This window comes from Ovis canadensis, chromosome 2, assembly GCF_042477335.2.
Source record: "Ovis canadensis isolate MfBH-ARS-UI-01 breed Bighorn chromosome 2, ARS-UI_OviCan_v2, whole genome shotgun sequence".
In the NCBI taxonomy this organism is placed as follows: domain Eukaryota; kingdom Metazoa; phylum Chordata; class Mammalia; order Artiodactyla; family Bovidae; genus Ovis; species Ovis canadensis.
The window spans coordinates 184,335,265-184,356,418 of record NC_091246.1 but is presented as its reverse complement, the minus strand read 5'-3'; the positions used below and the strand labels follow the sequence as shown (position 1 = coordinate 184,356,418).

At 39.6% G+C, this 21,154-nt stretch overlaps 1 protein-coding gene across 13 annotated transcripts in view; it reads left to right on the top strand.

Annotated features, from left to right (window-relative positions):
* Nucleotides 1–21,154, top strand: part of LOC138434017 (uncharacterized) — a 118,706-nt gene that overhangs the window by 12,991 nt on the left and 84,561 nt on the right. For 2 of the 13 annotated variants that reach the window (XR_011254608.1, XM_069577775.1), the window contains exon 2: nt 9,209–9,311. The exons of 8 other annotated variants lie outside the window; for them this stretch is intronic. The gene's annotated coding sequence lies outside the window, so the exon portion shown is untranslated. Of the gene's footprint in view, nt 1–4,150; nt 4,373–4,932; nt 5,062–9,208; nt 9,312–21,154 lie in introns of those variants that run through there. 3 more of the 13 variants (XM_069577773.1, XM_069577777.1, XM_069577776.1) reach the window with 3 other exon arrangements.

The window sequence follows — 21,154 nt, the reverse complement described above, 5'->3', positions numbered from 1 at the left end:
TTTGGTAAATCTGACAACCTGTGACAGTTCTCACATTTCTGGAACTCATCCCCCAATTACAGAAGAAGCTAATAATGATACTGTGATAAATATTTGACTGTTTGGGGTTTATCCAAAATGAAGTTTATTGGACTTTCTTCCCCTTCTTTCTCTACCCTCCCCCTCCTCCAGCCCCTGACACTAACTGTATGCCATGGCAGCATTTATGGTTGGAGAATTATGATCCTCAATAGCAGTCAGTTGCTCTAACATTGTGTCAGTGTTTTTTCCATAGAATAATAATTCTGCAGAAAGAACTTTGTATAATTCCCCAGTTTAGCAAATGAGGAAGCTGAAGTACAGAGAATTAAATGATTTATTTAAGATCTGACAACAAACTGGTAGATTCCTTCTACTTAAGTATATCTCTAGGGATTCGTAGACGAGAAGAGCTTTATTGAAAATCCACACAATTCTTGTATAATAAGTTCAGTGATGCTATAAAATTAGATATAGTGTCTTATGATCAAGACACATATGATAGTAAATGCTGCTGCTGCTGCTGCCGCTGCTAAGTCGCTTCAGTCATGTCCGACTCTGTGCGACCCCATAGACGGCAGCCCATCAGGCTCCCCGTCCCTGGGATTCTCCAGGCCAAGAATACTGGAGTGGGTATCCATTTCCTTCTCCAATGCATGAAAGTGAAAAGTGAAAGTGAAGTCGCTCAGTTGTCCCTGACTCTTAGCAACCCCATGGATTGCAGCCTACCAGGCTCCTCCATCCATGGGATTTTCCAGGCAAGAGTACTGGAGTGGGTTGCCATTGCCTTCTCTGATAGTAAATGAGACAACTCAAACTTAAGCCAGTTTAAGAATAAAAAGGATATTTTTACTTTAGAATGAGTAGAGCTCAACTAAGTATAAATCTCAAGCAGTAAACAGTTTAGTCACAGCTGGATGCAAAGGCTCAAAAGTATCATCAGAAATTGCCTCTCTTTCTCTTTTGGCTTTGCTTGTTACCATGTTGGCTTCATTCTTAGGCAGCTTTACTCACACAGTGGCAAAAATGGCTTATGTTCTAACAGTGTATCAGTCCCAGTGCAGGGAGAACATCTTTTCCAATAGTCTTGGCAAAGGAACAAGGACTAACTCTCCTTGGCTTCCTTGGACCATGCATCTTCCCTAAGCTCTTCACTGTGACTCCAACTGGCCAAGCCTGGGTCACATGTCCCCCGTCCCCAACCAGTCTCACCAAAAAGAACCACGTGTCTAGAAAGTGGAGAAGGAGTAGTCACAAAGGGAAAAATATGCATTTACTACCCAGAGAATGAATGTAAGGGAAGAAAAAACAAATGAAGTCCATTAAAAATTGCATTTACATTGAATTATAAACTGATACAACTAAGTGTCAGTGTCTTGCTTAGTGGTTGGGGGTTCATGGTATGTTCATTGAAACAAAAATACTACCAACTAAAAGCCGAAAAAATAGAAATACACTGAAAAATATTTTTGACTTTGCAAAAAAGGAAGAGATGAATTGCATGTTTATGTTTATATTGGTTTACTCTCAGTCATGTCCAACTCTTTGTGATCGCATGGACTGTAGCCCACAAGGCTCCTCTGTCCATGGGATTCTCCAGGCAAGAATACTGGAGTGGGTTGCCCTTTTTCTTCTCCAGTATTTATATTGCCAGCCCATAAATGAACACAAAGGCAAATGAAAAATAAAGAACATTGGACATCTGCCAAACAATACATTAATCTAAATGTTTAATGATTCCCTCAATCCTGCACAAGGAGAGAAATCATTATATTTTTTGTAGTAGCATTTGTTTATTTCCATTTTATCTCAAATGCTGATGAGCTTCTGCTAGCTTTGCTTAATAGTATTCTGTTGAAAGATACAGAATTATTCAGTTCATAAAGAGTAATGATCAATACACAGCCAGTTTCTACCATAGTGTAACCAGAATTCTGCTCATTCATTAGTCTATTTGTTCATTATTTGTTATGTCCCTGTTATGAATCAGGAACAAGGCTGGACTCTTAAGATTAAAGAGATGAGTAATTTGCAGTCCCACCCCTGAAGGAGTCAAAGTACAGTAAGAGAAACAGACAAGTGAAAATTAAAGTACGCTACGAGAAGAGATTTGCACAAGGCTTTTCAAAACAAAGGCAGACCCTTAGCTCACTTAGCTGAGAGATCAAGGAAAGCTTTAAAGAGGGCTTAGGAAATGCTTTCCAGGATGAAAAAGGAGTGCAAGGTAATTCTGGAAAGAATAGATATGCAGTGACACAGAGGCTTTAGAACCCTGGGAGTTTCAGAAGTGGGTTACAACTGTGACCATGATATGGGGTGTGTATGGGGGAAGAGTCCATGTGAATCACTGTGTGCTAAGTTTGGACTTTATCTTGCAGTTCCAAAACCCTGGGCCCTCCACTGGAACCAGGCTAACAGTAAATAGCTTCTGAAGAGCTTGTTAAAAATACAGATTGCCAAGGCCCCACTTTGGAAATTTTAGTTCAAGAGGAATCTGTTGGAAAAAGAAGTTCCCTAACATGATAATGGGGTACATCCAAGTCTGAGAGCCACTGTCTATGGACAGTGGAGGTCTATCAGAGGGTACCAAGAAAGAGAATAATGTGTTTTGGAAAGAGAGCACTTTGCCAGTGCAAAGTTGCAAAAGAGCAGATCAAAACAGGAGATGGAGAGACCCAATAGGAGACCATTGTGATAGAACAAATTAAGAAATGGCAGGTACCTGCACTGTAGCAGAAGCAGATGTTCAGAGATATTTCTGAGAAATGTAGTCATCAGCACTAGATGACCTGTTTGATGTGGGAAGCAAAGTATGTCTGTCTGTGGGAGGCAGGGGGTGGAATTAAGTTTGTGTAGGGTGCCCATGAGTTCTGGGAGTGAGAGGTGAGCAGGAGGCACAGCTTTGTGTATAGCGGTGTGATGTTAGCTCAGGATGGAAACCAGGCTGGAACTTGCCATGGGCAGGAGACCAAAGCTTGGCACTGGGCTGTCCAAGGTCCAGAGCTTCCAGTTTGCCAACCTTGAGGTTGAAAACTTGTGGATGACTCCCTAGGGACACCTCTCTTCTTTGTGCTACCTGTGGGCCCTGGCAATAGTCACCTCTCATAGCTTCTGTAGTAGCTTCTTAGACTTTTTAGCTTATTTACTCCCTGAAGGTAGGAATTATGTATATGTACATGTTCTCAGAGCCTAGCCTTGTGCCTGCACATATTTGATGCCTCTATTTCTGGGTGAATGAATTTTATTAATATCTGTAATTATAGCTACAGCAGCCTCATTATATCTGTATAGATTTTTGGCCTCCTTTGTGTGTGTTTGTGTGTATGTGTATGATTATATAAACTAGTATTTCTGAAATTCACATGCTTCCTTTATTATTTTCCAAAATGTACATTATAATGATAAAGGAGAGTGTGCAAAATACACTGCTTTCTTCCAAATATTAATTATTGTAAATGTCTGTATAATTAGTGGATCAGGCATCTCCTATAAATATTAATTTAGATTCCACCAAAAAAGAGCTTGGTTAACAAAAAAATAGTTTTAAAACATTCAATCTAATTAATTAAAGACAAGGAACAATTTTCATTTCATTTTATCTAAATAAACATTGTGGATCCAGAGAGATTTTTCTCTTTTTTTTATCAGCCGACGAGAGAACATAGCCTGAAGAGCCAGTCTGTGGGCTGCAAGGAGGCTCATTTGCCAATTTTCAGAGAAACCCGTGACTCTCTCCACCGTTTCCCCAGAAAGCCTTGCCTACAACCCCAGAAATAACCTCTTGTTCAGTCGCTAAATCGTGTCTTACTCTTTGCGACCCCATGGACTGCAGCCCGCCAGGCTCCTCTGTCCATGGGATTCTCTAGGCAAGAATACTGGAGTGGATTGCAGAGACATTATTTTTAAGGAGAGTAGTATGATCACGTTAAAGTATCTTTTTCTCATATGATACTATATAGAATAAATAAGAAAAGCGTTACTCAAGCTCATGAAAAAGAAATAATACAAGGACAGAAAATGTAAGACGAATTTGATGGTTACATTACTCTATATCTAAACTTTCCTTCTATCCATTGACTGGATGATTCCTTTTTTTGTTTATTCCGCATTATCTTTGCCTTCCTTGCTGCAGATAAGTGCCTTGTGAGTACCTAACAGGAACATCCTACTTGTAGAGTTTGCAATCAACAGAAAACTCAAATAGTTACAACTTTTCTTTATAATCTACTCTCATGAGAAAGCAATGACAAGTAACTAAACTAATACAGTGATTTCAAAGTGCAGTTTCCAAGCAAATACAGAAATGTCTACCTTTCAAACCGTTTATTTGGAATGGATCCCTGCTGTAATACAGGTAATGAATTGTACTCTCTCTCAGCCTATTTGACCCCTTGTTACTACCCTGTGTGTGTTGATGTTCTATCCGCATGATATGGCCTAATTATCATGAAAATCTGTGGCTTCTTGTTTCCTCTGATCTCCAGGAGACTGTTTTATACGTCTCTACTTATAATTTATGACGTGTGTGTGCTGATTCTCCTTATTGACTCAACTCCTATTTATGACTCTGTATTCCTTTTTTTTTTTTTTTTTCCAGTTTGGTTGTGGTATGTGGGATCTAGTTCCCTGACCAGATATCAAACCCAGACCCCATGCATTTGGGAGCCTGGAGTCTTAGCCACTGGGCCACGAGGGAAGTCCCATAACCCTGTAATCTGTATGCAGTATCTATCATACCTCACTGGCTTTGCCCAATCTCTGGTTTTGGCTTCTCTGACCTGTTTTGACCATTTGCTACCCCAAAGCACAATATAACATACTGTACTAAGGGCTTAATGTGCTGGCCATTTGCTTGCATGTGTGTGCTAAGATGCTTCAGTCATGACCGACTCTTTGCGATGCTATGGATTATAGCTCATTAGGCTCCTCTGTCAATGGGATTCTCCAAGCAAGAATACTGGAGTGGGTTGCCATGCCATGCTCCAGCAGATCTTCCTGACCCAGGGATCAAACCTGAATCTCTTAGGTCTCCTGCATTGGCAGGTGGGTTTTTTGTTTTTTGGTTTTTTTACCACTAATGCTACCAGGAAAGCCTAGTCATTGGCCTACTTGCTGTCATATTCATTCATTCCTTATCATTCTCTTATTCTGTCTGTATGGAAGGAAGCTGATTGCTGCCAACTTCATTTCTTAGACTCACCGGCCCATGCCAAAAAAGAATTAGGATAATGAAAGATAAAAAGATAAAATAGGAACACGAGCAGAAGAAGAGAAGCCAAGGTATTTGCCTCTTTCTCTGAATCAGGAAGCTTCTCTCACAGTGACTGCTTCTCCTCTGTGATTCCCATTCTAGGACCATCTGGGGTAAATGACTCCAGGGATCTGTTAACTCAATCCCTCTGTTGGTCTCTCCAAACCCTAGAGGTGGAGGGTAGAGGCTTTCTGCTATTGCTTCTCACTGGGCTTCCCCCTCTTTCCCCAGTTAGGCTTTCTGGCCCATCCAGCACCTTTGTAACCAGTTCCTTATTAAATTCCCTCAACTAAACTATCTCACTTGGTTTCTGACTAGTCCCCAGAGACAATACTAGACAGATTGTTAGGCAAAGAACCAAGTGATCGTCATCATCACAGAACTCATGTAGGTATTTCAAGGTTCACATCCCAAAATATCCAGCAGAGGTCTAGAATAGCTAATTAACATGCTATTGGAAATATATAATGCAATGGAAACATAGTCATTTGGTTTTTTTAAGGGACTTTCATTTATTTCTTATATTTATTCATTAGTAATCTCCCATCAATAGGGAAACCATGGAGAATGAAGCAGAATGAACAAAGAACCATGCCCACGTTGAGTCCAAAATAATCCCAAGCATATTTGCCTGCACAAAAGAAAGAAAGACAGCACCCAGTGTAGGTAACAAAATACATTTACCATTGTTAATGTTAAATAACAATGGGGACTTCTGCTCTCCCCCCAAGAAACTCTCTCTCTGCATTAATTTTTCCATGACCCAAAAGCAGCCACACTAATGGCAAGGAAGTCCAGGACAGTTGTCAGTGGCCCTGATGGCCTAGGAATGATCCATCCTTTGAGGTAGGTTTCAAAATCAGACCTTTGTACTCTGGGAAAAGTTGATGCTATGGTTTCATAACCTTGGGTAGGATTCAGTTCATTATGTCTATCTTTTAAGTAAATTATTTTCTGGTTTTGTTGAAATATAGCAGAATGAGAAGCTATAAGGGGGATAAGTTTTATTCTTCAACCAGTGATGGGCTGTATGTTAGATTCCTGTCACCAGTGTAACAAAGGACCCACAAACTAGGGGGCTCAAACAACAGAAATGTGTTGTCTCAAGTTCTGGCAACTAAAGAGTGAGATGAAGGTGTTGGCAGGGCTGCTTCTGAGGACTGTAAGAGAAGGATCCATTCCAGTCCTCTCTCCTAGCTTCTGGTGACTTGCTGACAGTCTTTGGTATTCCTTAGTGGGCAGAAATATCATCCTGATGTTTGCCTTTGTTTTTATAATCAAATCTCTACCATTTGGTGGGCATTTAAGGTCACACATAGTTGAAGAAGGGCTTCTCCGGTAGCTCAGATGGTAAAGAATCTGCCTACAAGGTGGGAGACCTGGCTTCTATTCCAGGGTTGGGAAGATACCTTGGAGAAGGAAATGGCAACCCACTCCAGTATTCTTTCCTGGGAAGTCCATGGATAGAGGAACCTGGCAGGCTATAGTCCATGGTGTCACAAAGAGTTAGACATGACTGAGCGACTAACACACACATATGTAAAGAAAGTTAAACATTTGTTTTACAAGAACTTTTATGGCCTGAAATGTATACCTGATACTCGATCTGGGTTCAGATTGGGAGTCTCTCTTACAAGCTGTGTGTGCCACTGGACAGTCAGTGTTTGTGAGCCTTAGGTTCCTCATCATTAAAATGGGTATGTTAACATTAGGTTGAATATATAAAATTGACGTTTTTGTGGGTAAAAAAATCAGTGAATATTTGTAATTTCATATGATTTAACTTAATACCTATTTAATAGATACAAGGAAAAAATTAGAATAATGTTCTAGCACTGTCCCTCATATTCAGTAAGTGCCTAATAAGCACTTGATTTATTAAAAAATATATAAATAAAACCTTGAGGCCTAATTATCAGCGTATAATCTGAGCTTATAATATCTGCCCTTTGCCATGTGTGCACGCTCAGTTGCTTCAGTTGTGTCCGACTCTTTGCAACGCTATAGACTGTAGCTCGCCACGCTTCTCTGTCCATAGGAATTGTCCAGGCAAGAATACTGGAGTGGGTTGCTATGCCCTCCTCCAGGGGATCTTCCTGACCCAGGGATCAAACCCATGTCTCTTATGTCTCCTGCACTGGCAGGTGGGTTCTTTACCACTAGCGCCACCTGGGAAGCCCACCCATTGCCACACAGAACATCAAATGCCTACTAATTTCTAATTTCTCTCTCCCTCCCTACTTCCTTCCTTCTTTACTCCTTCTTACTTCTTATTCTTAAATCCCAGTTCTTCTTTATTTTAGTGTTTACTTTTTTTCAGATAGCTAGCATGTTTTCATGATTCAAGAAGCAAAAGGCATAAAAAAGAATCTATAACATCACTTGTCTTCCATCTGTCCAGAGTGCTATTTCTTATATGTTTTCCTGATGTTAAACACATTTAAATGTGTTGTTGATCTGTGTGAGTTCTAAAAATAGCTTTAAAATATTTCTTTATATGAATATATATACACATACATATATATATATATATATATATATATATATATATGTAGTCCAAGACTATCACTTTATGAGTAAGAAGCTGATGCCCACAAAAATTCAGTCCCTTTGCCCAAGGTCACTCTCAGAATCAGTAGCAAAGTTTGGGCATTAATTATACTTATCCGATGGAGGAGCCTGGTAGGCTGCCGTCTATGGGGTCACACAGAGTTGGACATGACTGAAGCAACTTAGCAGCAGCAGCAGCAGCAGCATTCTATGAGGCCTCACATTACAAATATTAACTTTAAAAGTAAATAACCTATTTTGTTAAGCAAGTAAGACTTTGTTTATTTGGTTTATGGCAATGGAAGCCAAGTCAAAGTACCTCATTTTTCAGGGCTTTGTATTTATGAATAAAAATATATCTACAATGCCAAAATGAATATCCATGGCATTTCACTGTCATTCCCAGAGATGAGCAGAGGGGCAAAAATATTTGAGTTGCTGATTATACATATTCCCAGGTGAGGTCAAACAGGTGACACTTGGCCTTGTTTTAGGTCTCATACTATAAACCAGTTTCCTTTTTGTGCTCTATTTATTGCTATTTTTCAAATTTCTGTGCTTTTTGTGGTGACTTTGCTATTTAAAATGGCCCTCAAGCATAGCGTGAAAGTGCTGTCTCCCACTCCTAAGCAAAAAGGGACTGTGATGTGTTTTATGGACAAAATATTGTTAGATAGACTTATTTCAGACACAAATTATAGTATTGTTGGCTGTGAGTTCAATGTTAATTAATCAACATTAAACATTAAATAATATGTCTTTAAACAGAAACGCACATGAAACAAGGTTATGAGTTCAGTTGACAAAAACATTGTGACCAGAGGCCAACATGAACCTAACCCTGCATTTCCCCTAGGAGCAGTGGTTCATTATTCACTAATTTCATGTTCACAGCAACTTTATAGAATATAACTACCATGCATAATGAGAATTGACTATATTTTAGAGTACAACACATGAAGTCCAGTTTTCCTATCTTTTTAGTTCTCAGGGTAAGTTTGGTATAAGTGTTTCTTAAATATGATAGCTGTGCTATCAATAGTCCACACTCTTGAGTTTAAAAAAAAAAATTGTGATGCCTGCAAAAATGGCTCCTAATAATAATTTTAGAAGGGATAGATTTAAAGCCATTGTTCATTTGAGTGGTTCAAATATCTTTCTAATTTCACCTATCACTTATGAAACAGCAGTAGCTACCAAGTTTGCATTTCCTTTGTTGTTGTTTAGTCGCTAAGTCATGTCTGACTCTTTGCAACCCCATGGACTATAACCCACCAGGTTCCTCTGTCCATGGGATTTCTCAGGCATGAATACTGGGGTCAGTTGCCATTGCCTTGTCCAGGGGATATTCCCAACCCAAGGATTGAACCTGCCTCTCTTGCATTGCAGGAGGATTCTTTAACACTGATCCACCTGGAAAACCCACGGTTCCTTTAGGAGTGTCTATATTTCTTATTAAAGAAGAAATTTACAGTAATCTTAAGTAGGGACTGTGAGTACATATCTTTGTATTAACAACATGGAATGTAATCCTATTTTGCATTAATAGAAAATGCTTTTATGTTAATTATAAGAAAAAATAAGTATTGCTTAGCAAGTTTTACATATTATCCCAAATATTGCTACAATTTATGTTATAGTCTGGCCCAGCTGGCCCAGTTCTCTCCAGCCATTCCTTCCCGGCTGGCAAGGAATGGGGAACTCTGGGATCTTACTGCTTTTTTTTTTTTTTAATTGAAGGATAATTGCTTTATAGAATTTTGTTGTTTTCTGTCAGACTTCAAGATAAATCAGCCATAGGTCCTTAGCTCGTGGGACTTACATCTTCTCTGCTCTTCAGCAGGATGTATACCTCACAGACCACTTTCTCTGAAACCCTTAAGTCTACTCACCACTAACTTCCTCACTGGCTCTCCTGGATCCAGACCCTTCCTAGTCCCAAGGAACAGAAAAGTCTGATTCTTACATACTGTACATAGTCCTTTCAAGGCATGGGCTTTGATATTTCAAAAGCTTAATCTTTCACATTTCTGACAAAATGTAGTCCACCGGAGAAGGGAATGGCAAACCACTTCAGATTCTTGTCTTGAGAACCCCATGAACAGTATGAAAAGGCAAAAAGATAGGAGGCTGAAAGATGAACTCCCCAGGTTGGTAGGTGCCCAATATGCTACTGGAGATCAGTGGAGAAATAACTCCAGAATGAAGAGATGGAGCCAAAACAAAAACACCCAGTTGTGGATGTGACTGGTGATAAAAGCAAAGTTCGATGCTGTAAAGAGCAATATTGTGTAGGAACCTAGAATGTTAGGTCCATGAATCAAGGCAAATCGGAAGTGGTCAAACAGGAGACGGCAACAGTGAACATCAACATTCCAGGAATCAGCGAACTAAAATGGACTGGAATGGGTGAATTTAACTCAGATGACCATTATATCTACTACTGTGGGCAAGAATCCCTTAGAATAAATGGAATATCCATCATAGTCAACAAAAGAGTCCAACATGCAGTACTTGGATGCAGTCTCAAAAATGACAGAATGATCTCTGTTCATTTCCAAGGCAAACCATTCAGTCTCCCAGTAATTCAAGTCTATGCCCCAACCAGTAATTCTGAAGATGAAGTTGAACAGTTCTATGAAGACCTATAAGACCTTCTAGAAATAACACCCAAAAAAGATGTCATTTTCATTAAAGGGAACTGAAATGCAAAAGTAGGAATCAAGAAACACCTGGAGTATTTGGCCTTGGAGTACAGAATGAAGCAGGGCAAAGGCTAACAGAGTTTTGCAAAGAAAACGCGCTGGTCATAGCAAACACCCTCTTCCAACAAGGCAAGAGACAACTCTACACATGGACATCACCAGATGGTCAATACTAAGATCAGATTGATTATATTCTTTGCAGCCAAAGATAGAGAAGTTCTGTACAGTCAGCAAAAAGAAGACCAGGAACTGACTGTGGCTCAGATCGTGAACTCCTTATTGCCAAATTCAGACATAAATTGAAGACAGTAGGGAAACCAACTAGACCATTCAGATGTGACCTAAATCCCTTAAGACTATAAAGTGGAAGTCAGAAATAGATTCAAGGGATTAGATCTGATAGACAGAATGCCTGATGAACTATGGATGGAGGTTCATGACATTGTGCAAGAGACAAGGATCAAGACCATCCCTAAGAAAAAGAAATGCAAAAAAGCAAAATGGCTGTCTGAGGAGGCCTTACAAATAGCTGTGAAAAGAAGAAAAGGGAAAAGCAAAGGAGAAAAGGAAAGATATAAGCATCTGAATGCAGAGTTCCAAAGAAAAGCAAGGAGTGATAAGAAAGCCTTCCTCTGTGATCAGTGCAAAGAAATAGAGGAAAACTACAGAATGGGAAAGACTAGAGATCTCTTCAAGAAAGTTAGAGATACCAAGGGAACATTTCATGCAAAGATGAGCACAATAAAGGACAGAAATGATATGGACCTAACAGAAGCAGAAGATATTAAGAAGAGGTGGCAATAATACACAGAAGAACTATGGAAACAAGATCTTCAGGACCCAGATAATCATGATCATATGATCACTCACCAAGAGCCAGACCTTCTGGAATGCAAAGTCAATAGGCCTTAGGAAGTATCACTACAAACAAAGCTAGTGGAAGTGATGGAATTCCAGTTGAGCTATTTCAAATCCTAAAAGATGATGCTGTGAAAGTGCTGTACACAATATGCCAGCAAATCTGGAAACCCAGCCACAGGACTGGAAAAGGTCAGTTTTCATTCCAATCCCAAAGAAAGGCAATGCCAAAGAATGTTTAAACTATCACACAATTGCACTCATCTCACACGCTAGCAGAGTAATGCTCAAAATTCTCCAAGCCAGGCTTAAGCAATACATGAACCGTGAACTTCCAGATGTTCAAGCTGGTTTCAGAAAAGGCAGAGAAACCAGAGATTAAATTGCCAACATCCATTGGATCATCGAAAAAGCAAGAGAGTTCCAGAAAAACATCTGCTTTATTGACTACGCCAAAGCCTTGAACTGTGTGGATCACAACAAAATATGGAAAGTTCTACAAGAGATGGGAATACCAGACCACCTGACCTGCCTCCTGAGAAATCTGTATGCAGGTTAAGAAGCAACAGTTAGAACTGGACATGGAACAACAGACTGGTTCCAAATAGGGAAAGGAATACGTCAAGGCTTTATATTGTCACCCTACTTATTTAACTAATAGGCAGAGTACGTCATGTGAAATGGCAGGCTGAATGAAGCACAAGCTGGACTCAAGATCGCCAGGAGAAATATCAATAACCTCAGATATGCAGATAACACCACCCTTATGGCAGAAAGCAAAGAAGAACTAAGGAGCCTCTTGATGAAAGTGAAAGAGGAGAGTGAAAAAGTTGGCTTAAATCTCAGCGTTCAGAAAGCTAAGATCATGGCATCTGGTCCCATCACTTCATGGCAAATAGATGGGGAAACAGTGGAAACAGTGACATATTTTATTTTGGGGGCTCCAAAATCACTGCAGATGGTGACTGCAGCCATGAAATTAAAAGACACTTACTCCTTGGAAGGAAAGTTATGACCAACCTAGATAGCATATTAAAAAGCAGAGACATTACTTTGCCAAGTAAGGCCCATTTAGTCAAGGCTATGGTTTTTCCAGTGGTCATGTATGGATGTGAGTGTTGGACTATAAAGAAAGCTGAACACCAAAGAATTGATGCTTTTGAGCTGTGGTGTTGAAGAAGACTCTTGAGAGTCCCTTGGTCTGCAAGGAGATCCAACCAGTTTATCCTAAAGGAGATCAGTCCCGAATATTCATTGGAAGGACTGATGCTGAAGCTGAAACCCCAGTACTTTGGCCACCTGGTACAAAAAACTGAAAAGATCCTCATTTGAAAAGATCCTGATGCTGGGAAATACAGATGGCAGGAGAAGGCGACGACATATGAGATGGTTGGATGGCATCACCGACTCAATGGATATAAGTTTGCATAAACTCCAGGAATTGTTGACGGACTGGGAGGCCTGGCGTGCTGCCGTCCATGAGGTTGCAAAGAGTTGGTCCCGACTGAGTGACTGAATTGAAGTGAACTGAATCTTTCACCTTCAATAGACTGTTCTCTTCAGCTCTTTCCTATTTATGATTTTGAAGTCTCTTTTGAAATACAAAAACATCAGGTATCAACTTTGAGTTTCCTTTTAGTCTTTTCTTAAAGCCTAAAGGCAAAATAATTAGTAGCCTGAGGGTGAGAGTGCTGGGAGGGGTAGAGCTAAGAGGAAAGAACATGTGGGAATGAGGAGAATATCAGTTAATGTTCAAAATACTGTCCTGCCACTTATGTCTGTTGTTTTTTCTCACCATAGCTTTTCATGTAGTTCTCAAACTTGGGGATATGTATCAACTATCTAGCACCATGTGGCTTGCAGGATCTTAGTTCCCAGACCAGGGATCAAACCCATGAACCCTGTAGTAGAAGCTTGGAGTCCTAACAGGGAAGTCCCTAGACCCCATTCTCTTTGAAGAAGGCTACGTTGGACCAGTGGAAACAGTTGACCTTTTATCTTACTTTGCACTTGTGGGCACATCCAGATTGAAATAAGAACTTGCAATCATAGGAAATAGAAGGAAATGTTTTAGGTAAATAGGACTGAAATTTATTTTCAGCCAGGAATTGAATAGCAACATGGCACTGGCTAAACAGCAAAGCCTCTTGCTGTTTAGCAGCTTCTTGGCCCTTTGACTTTACCTGTGAGCAGTCCTTTTGGACACAGAAGAGGCGCTGGGCCCTTATTGAGATAAGACTAACATAGGACAGAAATTGTTCAAAAGGACATGACAGATCAGAGAGGAGAGTCAGGCAGACTGTTCTGCTGTGCTATATCTAAATTGCAAAGGAGAAGAGAGACTTGGGAAACAGTGTAATTAGAGGCATTTTAAGCTCCCTCGTAGGAGGAACAGCAAAATGTTCTAAATTTGAAATTGTGGGAACTTGAAGCTCCAAGGTGGTGGGGACAAGGAGAAGGGAAGAAGGCACAATGTGCTTTCAGACTCAGAGGGAAAGTGTTTGATCAGACACTTCAGAGAATCAGAAGACACAGTTCTAGGAGAAAGGAAGAGTAAAATCACATTTCTCCCAAGTACAATGAGAGATGTAAGGCTAGAGAAGAAAGAACCAGAGATTGAGGGGGTGGGAGTAAGAACAGGGTTGACAGGGCAGAAAGAACTCAGATGAAAGCAGATTGAAAATGTACACGGCATAAAATAAAAATTGATATTTTTAAGTAAAAATATTTCGCTGTAGAAAGTCTCTAGGCATGCCATTAATGTTTAATTTCGATTATCACATTCACTATGTATTTTTTCTAAAAATACTTTTAAAAGTGCTAACCAACCTTTTTGGCCACAGTTCAGAATACAGTTGTGAAGCCTCACATAGACTCAGAGAGTTTCTCCTCCTGAAGGCTAATTTTGTTCTCTACCTGATCCTGCCAAACTGAGAAAATAAGCGTAAGTTATTTCTTCAGCAAAGAGCAACTCTCAAGATTGCTGTCGATCTAAGAGGAGAGGCAAAAATACCAATTTTTCATGTTTCTCCTAGAAAAGCTTTCTTGTTCAAATAACCCCTCACAGTTATATAGCACTTTATGCCCTTAAAACACTTTCAGATGCATTATTGCTTCCTTTGAATTTTAGTGAGTTGTATCATAACGGGCACTTTCTGTTTGATGTATTTTTACTTGCTGCTCTTCTACCATCAAAATCAATAAAACATTAGACATGGTTAATTAGATTCTTATGCCCTAAAAACTCTCAGCGTTTTGCTATTTCCACTTTAGTTTTTGTTTTGTTTTGTTTTTAGTTTTGTTTTTTTCACTTTCCATCTAATTAGAGAGCATTTTATGCTGCTGGTCTGTTGTCTTGACTGTCTAAATTTCTCATCTTGCACTTAACAAAGTAACACAGGGTCTCTAAGACCTAGAAAAAATCCACGTTGGGATGGACCTCTGGGTCTCTATGTTATAACTTACTGCCCAGGTCATTCACTAATAGTGTGAGAGTTCTGTGGCCTGTTGATGCTGTTGAAGCACATCAGAGGTTATCAACTATCAACCAAATTTTTAAGCTAGACTAGACCAGGCTTTGAACCCTAGATTTACCGCTTAATAGCTGTGTGGCATCCTCCATAAAGTGGTGATATTTACTTCATGTCATTTGTAAAGTTTCTAAGTACACTAGTGTTCCTGATATACAGTGGGGACTGAATGAATGTCCATTCCTTTCCTTACCACAGAGAAGGAAGACCATTGAAAAGTGGAGTCACTCACAATTTATGTGACAAGGACTGGGTTTGATTTTCTTTACAAAAGTAAAGATGGGAAGGCTACCTGCACACCCCCAGGGTAATTGTGTGCACTGCTAAACTCTGACCAGTCCACCAAGCCTGCTGACACCTCAGTGGATTCCATCATCACCATCAGGCAGATCATGAGGTGCCTACATACCATAATCTCAAAATGGCCCAAATATATACCATATTCCCAAAGAAGACTAGCCCCATAATTATACAAGCAGTAGATTCAGATAGCACCAGCCAACCAACATCACACAAGACATTTTGCTTTCCTAATATGGGGTGGAAACAGTTGGAGTGTTTTTGCTTTAAAAGATACACCTGCTTTCTCCTTCCCTAAATCTCATCCTTGAGGGGCTCCTAAGGCCTGTTCTTCTGTCTGAGTCGAGTTTCCTGGTTTTCCAATCATCAGTCAGTCTTAGGTCTCCAATAGTCTTTCTTTTTTTTCCCTTTAACACCATGTAAGAAAAACTAGTGTCTTAGCCTCTGGGGAAAAACTCATCATCTTTATGCCCCTACAGAAGAAGGCAAATAACTTAGCTTGATAGATGTTGATTCTTTGCCTAAAGGAGAGAACCAAGTTGAGAGAACTGGACTGGAAGGTCAAAAGATTTTGCTTCCACAAGACAAAAATCTCTCTGTGAGAGACAATGGCTCAGTTTCAACAAGCACGAATAGAATATATACATTGTCCAAATACTGCATTGGATGTCAGAGTATTAAAGTGAGTAGAACATGTTCCTTATCCTATCCTTCAAGCCTACTTGGAAGAACAGAAGAAACCTATGATTCAAGCTATGATGATGGTGACTGAGGCTAAAAAAGGCTCAAAGTGAAAAGTGCTCTGGGTCATACATAGAGGGGAAATCATCAGCTCTAATGGGAGGAAAGGGAGCTAAGAAAAGTCTTCACAACAGGGGTAATACTGATGCTAATTACAATCTCTATGTTGGGTCTAACTGGCAGTTATTTTGTGAATGTGAGGTATATTATGGAGTTTATTGACATTTCTGGTTTGTCCTAATTTTTTTACTTTTTCTTTTCAATTCATAAAGTTCTGTTTTACAAATATATATGTCTCTGTGTGTGTGCATATATACATATACATGTGCATGTCCATGTATATAAATATATGTACATGAATATATTACAAATACTGTGCTCTATTGTGAGTCTTTCTCCTGCTTCTTTCACAATAAGTTCAAGCATTAAAATATGGTTGAATCTATGCTTTTTCTACCTAGTAGATATAAATGATGACTTCTTCTAAATAAGCTGAAACTGGGATCAGTATGTATTTTATATATGTATACACATACCATTTGACTTGAATCCCCTAAATACCTTCCTTTCTTTCTTTTGAAGACTGCTATCCTTATTTGGGGCTTCTCTCGTGGCTCAAACAGTAAAGAATCTGCCTTTATTGTAGGATACCCAGATTTGATCCCTGGGTCAAGAAGATTCCCCTGGAGAAGGGAATGGCTACCTACTCCAGTATTCTTGCCTGGAGACTTCCATAGACAGAGGAGCTTGGTGGGCTACAGTCCATGGACTTGCAAAAGAGCCAGACATGACTGAACAACTAAATACTTTTGCTTTTTCATTCTTATTTTCTGCTCTGTTTCTTTCACCATACTTGTCATAGAGTTTGCCATCAGCCTACATCCTGTAACCAGCAACATTGCCCCAGGATCCCTTACAAGAAATACCTGGAGAGGCCCATAATGTATGATCTGAGTACACAGCCCCTGTTTTTACTTTCAAAGCTCCATGCAATTCTGCAACTTCCAAGTAAGCTTGGACTTCGGAGCATGTTGTCATCTTTGTTGTGAGGAAATGCTCTATGCCCTGCACTGCTCTCTTGATCACCTTTAAGAGTATTTTCTGTTAGTACAGTATGTAAAATAGAACTTTCAGTTTCAACTCATCTCAGACCGTCTGTCCTTGAGCTGTCTCCAAGTCACACTGATCCAAGGAGAAGGGATTGGTCCTGCTCGTGTTTTAATGGAAGGAGAGCTTAAAGTACTGGAAACTAGCAAAGATTCCCTAACGGAACTCCAAAATCTGCTTTCTGTGTGGTTCCTATAGGTACTTTCCCTTGCCACTGCCACTTCGTCATCCCATATCCATTTTGAGGGAATGGAGCATCCTTGGCTGAAGCTTACCTCACATCCTTCTATGATGTAGACCACAAAAGCGCTTTGCAAACTGTAATGCATTATACAAACACAGAGTCTTATTGTAATTATATTAGAAATAGCAATCCATTAAAAGATAAAGTCTGTCTGCATGGACCACTCCAATTTATCAGTCCTTTATCACCATTTATGTGAACTACTTTGGGACTAAGTTGTCTTATTATTCCTTACAGTCATTAAAAGGCTACCCATGTGACTGCAGAAGAACCTAAAAGAGATGTCAACTTTTCAGGAATATTCTTGTATTTAAGAAAAAAATATGATGAACGTTCATTAATTCTGGGTATCTGTGTATTTTTCACTGTCATCTATGGTTTTTTTTTCTGTATTTTTAAATGTTTTCAAATTTCAAAAATTAAAAGTCCTCCCTGGACCAAACTGCATACCTGCTAAAATGTGCATAATTAAAATATAAGAATAAGAAGCCGATTCTGCTGAATCAACTGGCTCTTAAAGGTAACTTCTAAATCATTCACATTTAACTTTTTCCTTTTTAAAAAAAGTTCTAAAAATTTTTTCTTAGCATCTCCTCCCTTGCTTATGCTGAGAATACCAACTGTGCTTGTTGGCATATATTTATAATTGTAGGTAACTGGAAACAATAGCCACCAGACATAGACACTGACAATGTAAGTCTGATGAGTGATGGTGTATTGAAGAAAACAGGTTAAATTTCAAAAGTAGCAAAATGTAAATATATATATTGTGTGTATGGGGGCATGGAGAGATAAAATTGGGGAGGAACATAAAGAAACAAAATCACCATATAGTAAGGGAATTTCAGGTCACTTTTAAAAATTGCTTCTAAAAATGTACTCCATTTATCTATGAAGAAAGATGAGTGTCCCTACATTTATGCCTCCATGCCACTGAGTTTGGGCTCTCTTTGGTGACTCTTGCTTCTGCTTTTCTAGCATGAGTTCAAATGTTTAACTGCTAGATGCTATCTATGCTTCTCTGGTGATACATTCTAGCTATGAATAGTGACTTTTTTGGTCCACAGAAGCTGAAAATGGGTCAGTGCTCCCTCCTTAATTTTCATTTCTGCGAAGTGTGAGCTGTACTTTATCCTAGGCACCTTAGGATCAGCCTTGCCTCACACTCCCTGATACTCTCTTTCTACCCACCCTGGGAGCATAGCAAGGAAACCCCAAAGGGGAACGTCCTCTTGAACTTCAGCACTTCATTTCTTTGCATGGATGGCCCAGTCTAAAATCTGTCTTGGTGCAAAATTAAAAATTACCTTTCTGAGACTTCTCTGGTGGTTTGAAAAAAAGTGAAAGTGAGAGTTGCTAAGTCATGTCCGGCTCTTTGTGACCCCATGGACTGCAGCATGCTAGGCTTCCCTGTCCATCACCAGCTCCTGAAGCCTGATCAAACTGATATCTATCGAATCGGCTATCCAACGATCCCATCCTCTGTTGTCCCCTTCTTCTCCTGCCTTCAGTCTTTCCAAGGATCAGGGTCTCTTCTAATGAGTCAGTTCTTCGCATAAGGTGGCCGAAGTATTGGAACTTCAGCTTCAGCATCAGTCCTTCCAATGAATATTCAGGATGGATTTCTTTTATGATTGACTGGTTGAATCTCCTTGCAGTCCAAGGGACTCTCAAGAGTCTTCTCCAACACCACAAGCCAAAAGCATCAATTCTTTGGTGCTCAGCTTTCTTTATAGTCCAACCATACGTGGCTACTGGAAAAACCACAGCTTTGACTAGACAGACCTTTGTTGGCAAAGTAACGTCTCTGCTTTTTAATATGCTGTCTAGTTTGGTCATAACTTTTCTTCCAAGAAGCAAGCGTCTTTTAATTTTATGGCTGCAGTCACCATCTACAGTGATTTTAGAAACCAAGAAAATACAATCTCTCAGTGTTTCCATTGTTTCCCCATCTATTTGCCATGAAGTGATAGGACCGGATGCAGTGATCTTCGTTTTTTGAATGTTGAACTTTAACCCAGCTTTTTCACTTTCCTCTTTCACTTTCATCCAGAGACTCTTTAGTTCTTCTTCACTTTCTGCCACAAGGGTGGTGTCATCTGCATATCTGAGGTTATTGGTATGTCTCCCAGCAATCTTGATTCCAGCTTATGCTTCATCCAGTCCAGCATTTCTCATGATGTACTCTGCATATAAGTTAAATAAAAGGGATAAAATATACAGCTTTGACATACTCCTTTCCCATTTTGGAACCAGTCCATCATTCCATGCCCAGTTCTAACTGTTGTTCCTTGATGTGCATACAGATTTTTCAGGAGACAGGTAAGGTGGTCTGGTATTCCCATCCCTTTCAGAATTTTCCACAGTTTGTCGTGATCCACACAGTCAAAGGTTTTGGCATAGTCGATAAAGCAGAAGTAGATGCTCTTCTGGAACTCTCTTGATTTCTCTATGATCCAGCAGATGTTTCCAATTTGATCTCTGGTTCCTCTGCTTTTTTAAATCCAACTTGAACATCTGGAAGTTCTCGGTTCATGTACTGTTGGGGCCTCATTTGGAGAATTTTGAGCATTACTTTGCCTGCGTGTGAGATGAGTGGAATTGGGTGATAGTTTGAACATTCTTTGGCTCTGCCTTTCTTTAGGATTAGAATGAAAACTGCCCTTTTCCAGTCCTGTGGCCACTGCTGAGTTTTCCAGATTTGCTGGCACTTTCACAGTACCATTTTTTAGGATTTGAAATAGCTAAGCAGTATATCTGGCTCTAGGTGAATGATCACACTGTCATGGTTATCTGGGTCATTAAGATCTTTTTTGTATAGTTCTTCTGTGTATTCTTGCCACCTATTCTTAATATCTTCTTCTTTTGTTAGATCCATACCATTTCTGTCCTTTATTGTGCCCATCTTTGCATGAAATGTTTCCTTGGTGTCTATAATTTTCTTGAAGAAATCTCTAGTCTTTCCCATTCTATTGTTTTCCTCTATTTCTTTGCACTGATCACAGAGGAAGGCTTTCTTATCTCTTGTTACTATTCTTTGGAATCCGGCATTCAGATGGGTACATCTTTCCTTTTTTCCTTTGCCTTTCGCTTCACTTGTTTTCTCAGCCATTTGTAAGGCCTCCTCAGACAATCATTTTGCCTTTTTGCATTTCTTTTTCTTGATCACTGCCTCCTGTACAATGTCACAAACCCCCATCTATAGTTCTTCAGGCACTTTGTCTATCAAATCTAATCCCTTGAATCTATTTCTCACTTCCACTGTGTGATCATAAGGGATTTGATTAAGGTCATATCTGAATAGTCTAGTAGTTTTCCCTCCTTGTTTCAATTTATGTCTGAATTTTGCAATAAGTAATTTATGATCTGAGCCACATTCAGCTCCTGGTCTTATTTGTGCTGACTGTATAGCACTTCTCCATCTTTAGATGCAAAGAATATAGTCAATCTTATATCGGTAGTAGTACTGACCATCTGGTCTATCCATGTGTAGAGTCATCTCTCGTGTTGTCAGAGGATGTTTGCTATGATCAGTACATTCTCTTGGCAAAACTCTGTTAGCCTTTGCCCTATTTCATTTTGTACTCCAAGGCCAGACTTGTCTGTTACTCCAGGTATCTCTTGACTTTCTACTTTTGCATTCCAGTCCCCTATGATGAAAAAGACATCTTTTTTAGGTGTTAGTTCTAGAAGTTCTTGTAAGTCATCATAGAATCATTCAACTTTAGCTTCTTCAGCATATGTGGTTGGGGCATAGACTTGGATTACTGTGATATTGAACAATTTGTCTTGGAAACAAACAAAATCATTCTGTCGTTTTTGAGATTGCACCCAAGTACTGCATTTTGGA